Source organism: Orcinus orca, chromosome 15, assembly GCF_937001465.1.
Source record: "Orcinus orca chromosome 15, mOrcOrc1.1, whole genome shotgun sequence".
NCBI classification, from domain to species: domain Eukaryota; kingdom Metazoa; phylum Chordata; class Mammalia; order Artiodactyla; family Delphinidae; genus Orcinus; species Orcinus orca.
In genome coordinates, this window is record NC_064573.1 from 28,845,001 (window position 1) to 28,851,274 (window position 6,274).

At 41.0% G+C, this 6,274-nt stretch overlaps 1 pseudogene; it reads right to left on the reverse strand.

Annotated features, from left to right (window-relative positions):
- The window catches only part of LOC105747814 (malectin-like), a 2,923-nt pseudogene extending 415 nt beyond the window's left edge, over nt 1-2,508 (reverse strand).
- Nucleotides 2,509-6,274: the final 3,766 nt, after the last annotated feature.

Consider the following 6,274-nt stretch of genomic DNA (forward strand, 5'->3'; position numbering starts at 1 on the left):
ATATGAGTCCTTCACCAAAACATGGCAACTCAATTATACACCAAAAATGTGGGATTGTGCAAAGGAAATCAGCAAATCTCAACACCAGAGAGTAGTCCCCTTCATCCCTGATGAGTACTTCCGCTCAAGGATTCTTTGTTGTATCTCTCTATCTGTCTCAGGATCAGGAGTGCAGGACTGGAGCCTGGGATTGTAGATCAGGCCATAGTCTGAGACTCTACCTTCCAAAGAATTCTTGAGAAAAATAGATTTCATGTATGTCCACATGTGCTTTACCACATACATCAATACCCTAAGCAATGCTGTGTGGCATCCTGGATCCCAACATGACATGGAACATAACCACCATGGGGGTCAGCCTCTGCCACCTAGGGCACCCTAGACAGATTCAGAAAAACAGGGTCATAGGCCTCAGATGCTGCAGACATTGTACCTCTCGCTTTCCATCAAAATTCTGTTTTATATTTTGATTTACATAGTATCTGTGCTATTTTTTCTCCCCTTAACTATGTCTTCACTGTGTTGTAAATTCAGAGATTGTGTATCATAGTTTTTGATACTCTATTTTGCATTGAGCACAGAGCCTGGCACAGTTTAGATGTTTAGGAAAATTTGCTTTGTTATAATAAATTAATAGGTACAAATTATAACAGGAGACAGACTAAATCCAATCACAGATAAAGACTCTTGTTCAAGCTCCTTTAAAAAAAAAGGAATCACCTTTGATAATACATTTCATGAAATATCTGTACCTTATCAACACCATGTAGTCATTTCGGGTTGCACCATACATGTAGCAACACCAAGGCAAGTCCATTTATGAGGCAATCCCTGATTTAGTTTTTAAAAGAAGGCTTATGCCCGATATTATTCAGAAAAATGCCTCAGGTCCTCTGGCTCAGACTACAGAAGTACTTTTTTCTTGAGAGAAGCAGCTCTTATTTGGGTCTGTCTTCACAGTAGTGCTCTATCTATATAAACTTATTTAATCCTCACAATAACCCTTGAGGTATGTATTATTAATCTCCATTTTAGACATGAAGAAACTGAGGGACAGAGAAGTAATCTCTGTGTGCCTAAGGTCAGGGAGCTGGTGGGGAATAACGGTACTGGGATTTGAATCTGGACAGTCTAGTGCCAATCAACATGTTTTATAATCATACATATGTAAAGGTTTGCCCCACTCTTACTGCCCAGTCCTAGTATTGCCTTTTCCTCATATCCTCAAGATATTGTATTTCCAGCCCTGACTTTCATACCACACCCTTATAACACTTTATCGTCATGCATCCACTACCACTCTTCTCACTACTCTGCTGCTATATCTTTCTTAAAGTCATCTGTGAGATTTTTTATCCATTCTCATGATCCTTCTTGATGTATCTGTAACATTAGCCTCATTCTTCTTTTAGTTAATTTCCCTTCCACCTCATTATTATAGGCATCCCCATAGGATGCCTTCAAGAGAATTATCCTTAGAAGAGTATAATAAGAGCTGGCAAGTCAAGAAGACTATAGCCCAAAGCAGGTACTCAACGATAAGTTCCTGAACTACAGTTTAGTTGGACTTGGATGGGTCACGAGGAGAAAAAGGAGTCAAAGTTGACTTCCAGGTTTTGGACCTGGGTCACAGAAAAAGTGCTAGATAGGGAAAATAGTAAAGTCTAGAAAAAGAGCTGATTTGGGATATAAGATTAAAACTTTAACTTAAAAGCTTGAAGTACTGTAAGAGCACCCAGATGAAAATATCCATCAAGCAATTGAAAATACAAAGTGAAAATTTATGAGGGTAAGTGAAATGGAGATAAAGACTGTAGAATTATTTGTTTGGAGATGTTGGCTGAAGCCGTGAAAACAGGTGAGATTGTAAGAGAGGGAATGTTGAGAACAACCGAAAATTCATAATGGCCCATTACATGAAAAATAAAATACAAAACAGTCAACTTAAAACTTAAAGTCTTTCAGACATTCCAAGATGGTGGAGTAGGAGGACATGGAGTTCATCTCTCATGCACAAATGCATCAAGACTACATCTACAAATGGAACAATTCTCACAGAACACCTGATGAACACTAGCAGAGGACCTCAGACACCTAAAAGGACAAGAAAGATCCCCATGTAACTGAATAGGATGAAAGAAAGAAGGGAAAAGGAAGAGGAGAGGAAGTAGGATGAGACCTGCTCCCCTGGCAGGGAGCTGAAGGTGAGGAGAAGTTCTCACATCTGGGAAATCCCCCTTACTGGTGGGAAGATCAACTGGGACAGAAAGTGAACTTTAGGGGCTCAGAGGAGAACACAGCAACTGGTTGGTGACAGACAAGACAGACTGAGACCTATACAGATGGTCCATGCCTCGGCCCTGTGTACTCCAGCCTCAGATGGGTGTCCACAAATGTGCACGGGGGCTGGGTGCTAGAACGTGGTGTTTGGAGAGCAGACTGGATGAAGGGATTGCTGTTGTCTGTGAGGAGACGTGAATGAGGAACTCCACAAAGGGAAATGCTCATGGAGGAAGCCCAGATTGCCACAGAAAGGAAACACCATTGTTGAGTGATACACTAAGGGCAAGGCTGCCATTGCAGCCTTTCTTCTCATGCTCTGGCTCCTGCCTCCACAGGCACTAGAGAGGGCTTCTACTGGAGCTGGGTCATGTGCCCTGCCATCACCTCCTCCCCTCTCCCCCCACTGTGCCTGAGTGACACACTTGCTCCGATTGCTCCCAGACAAGCTCACACATTCCAATCACTACCCCAGCATCCTCCTGCCTGGGTGGCCCACTTGCCCCAATTGCTGCCTTAGCTCCTTCCTGCCTGATAGGCTCATTTGCTCTGGCAACCTCAAGAGCAGACTCTATGGCAGGAACACATGAAGAAGTGGGGCTGAAACCACAGCTGAGCCCCGGGGCTGTGAGACAGCAGAAGAAGGGCTGAACTCTCTCCCTACGGGTGCATAAACCATGGAATTACACTTCCCCTTACAGCTTCCTAAATTCAGCACCTATGAAACATCCAAAAGGACAACAAGTGCTCCTGCAGTTGGAAAAGGTCTGGCTTTAGCAGCTGTGGGCTTTGTGGACATGTTCACATGAGGGTTGGGCCAGGCCAGAGTCTGAGATGCCTCCATAGCTCCCACAGTGTGTCCAGGTGCATGACTACTGCAGTCCTGGGAACTGACCTCAGTGAATCTGCACTGGTGGCACAGTGAAAACAATGTCTGAGAGTCACCAGGGCCAATTGCCATCATACCTACAGGTAAGATGAGACTAAGAGCAGTGGCAATAATAGTGTACTTTGTAAGCCTGTACAACAGGAGAAAGGAGACAACATAGGAGGAATACTCAGTGGCTTTTCTCCAAGTGGGAGTGCTCCAATCCCACCTACTTCACACCACAGATCAGAAACACACGTAAAAACAGATCTGGGGGCCTCTACTCCAAATAATAAGGAGCAGACCCCGGCCATGACAGGGCAGTGACAACCACAGAGCAAAGCAGGGGTCCTGCTCAGTATCCAGGGCAGGCTCTGGACAACACAACACCAGTCAAACCCCCTTTCAAGGAGATAATGGCACAAACCTCTGGGCCAACCTCACCCACGAGGGGGCAGACACCCAGAAGCAAAAGGAACTACGATCCTGCAGCCTGCAGAAAGGAGACCACAAACATAGTAAGTTAAACAAAGTGTTACAACAAAGAAGTAGTTGCAGATGAAGGAGCAAGAAAAAAACCTACAAGGACAGCTAAAGGAAGAGGAGATAACCAATCTAGCTGAAAAATAATTCAGAGTAATGAGAGTAAAGATGATCCAAGATCTCAGAAAAAGAATGGAGGCACGGATCAAGAAGATACAAGAAATGTTTAACAAAGACCTAGAAGAACTAAAGAACAAACAAACAGAGATAAACAATAGAATAACTGAGATGAAAAATACACTGGAATGAATCAATAGTAGAAAAAATGAGGCAGAGGAATGGATAAGTGAGCTGGAAGACAGAATGGTAGAAATTACTGCAGCAGAACAGAATAGGGAAAACAAAATGAAAAGAAAAGAAGAGAGTCTCAGAGACATCTGGGGCAACATTAAATGTACCAACATTTGAATTATAGGGATCCCAGAAGAAGAGGAAAAAGAGAAAGGGCCTGAGAAAATATTTGAAGAGATTATAGTCAAAAACTTCCTTTACAGGGGAAAATAGTCACCCAAGTCCAGGAAGTGCAGAGAGTCCCATACTGGATAAACCCAAGGAGGAACATGCCAAGACACATACAAATCAAACTAACAAAAATTAAATACGAAGAAAAAATATTAAAAGTAACGAGGGAAAAGCAACAAATAACATGCAAGGGAATCCCCATAAGGTTATCAGTGGATTTTACAGCAGAAACTCTGCAGGAGAGAAGGGAGTGGCGTGATATGTTTAAAGTGATGAAAGGGAAAAACCTACAAAGAAGAATACTCTACCAAGAAAGGCTCTCATTAAGATTTGACTTAGAAATCAAAAGCTTTACAGACAAGCAAAAGCTAGGATAATTCAGCACCACAAAACTGGCATTACAACAAATTATAAAGGAACTTTTCTAGGTAGAGGGGTAAAAAAAGAGGTCACAAAGAAAGCCAAGAGAATCACAAATGGGAAAGCTCGCTGGTAAAGGCAAACATACAGTGAAAGAAGGAAATCATCCATACACAAATATGATGTCAAAACCAGCAACCATGAGAAGAAGAGAGTACAAATGCAGGAAATGGGAATTGAATTTGAAATTAAGAGACCAGCAACTTAAAACAATCATGTATATATGTAGACTGCTTTATCAAAATCTTATGGGAAATGCCAACTAAAAAATTACAATAGATACAGACACAAAAAAGAAAAAGCAACATAAACACAGCAGTAAAGATGATCATAAAACCACAAAAGAAGAGAACACAGGAGGAAGGGAAGAAAAATAATCTACAAAAACAGCCCCAAACAAATAAGAAAATGGCAAAAGGAACATACACATTGATAATTACCTTAAATGTAAATGGTTTAATGCTCCAGCCAAAAGACATAGACTGGCTGAATGGATACAAAAACAAGACCAATAAATATGCTGCCTACAAAAGAACAACTTCAGTCCTAGGGACACATACAGACTGAAAGTGAGGGACTGAAAAATGATATTCCATGTAAATGGAAATCAAAAGAAAGCTGGAGTAGCAATTATCATCTCAGACAAAATAGACTTTAAAATAAAGACTATTACATGAGACAAAGAAAGACATTACATAATGATCAAGGGATCAACCCAAGAAGAAGATATAACAATTGTAAATATATATGCACCCAAAAGAGGAGCACCTCAATGTATACAGCAAATGCTAACAGCCATAAATGGAGAAATTGACACAATAATAGTGGGGGACTTTAACAACCCATTTATACCAATGGACAGATCACCCAGACAGAAAATTAATAAGGAAACACAAGCCTTAAATGACATATTAAACCAGATAGATTTAATCGATATTTATAGAATATTCTGTCTGAAAGAAGCAGAACACATTTTCTTCTCAAATGCTCATGGAAGATTCTCCAGGATAGATCACATCTTGGTTCATGAATCAAGCCTTGGTAAATTTAAGGAAATTGAAAACATATCAAGCATCTTTCTGGCCACAGATTAGAAATCAATTACAGGAGAAAAAACAGGTAAAAAACACAAACACATGGAGACTAAACAATATGTTACTAAATAACCAGTGGATCACTGAAGAAATCGAAGAAGAAATAAAAAATACCTAGAGACAAATGACAATGAAAACATAATGATCCAAAACCTATGGGATTCAGCAAAAACAGTTCTAAGAGGGATGTTTACAGCACTATAATCTTACCTCAAGAAACAAGAAAAATCTCAAATAAAAACCTAAACTTGGGCTTCCCTGATGGCGCAGTGGTTGAGAATCTGCCTGCCGATGCAGGGGACATGGGTTCGTGCCCCAGTCCGAGAAGATCCCACATGCCGCAGAGCAGCTAGGCCCGTGAGCAATGGCTGCTGAGCCTGCGTGTCCAGAGCCTGTGCTCCACAACGGGAGAGGCCACAACAGTGAGAGGCCCGCATACTGCAAAAAATAAAATAAAATAAAATAAAATAAAACCCTAAACTTACACCCAAAGCAACGAGAGAAAGAAGAACAAACAAAACACAAAATTAGTAGAAGGATAGAAATCATAAAGTTCAGAGCAGAACTAAATGAAATAGAGCCAAAGAAAACAATAGCAAAGATCAAG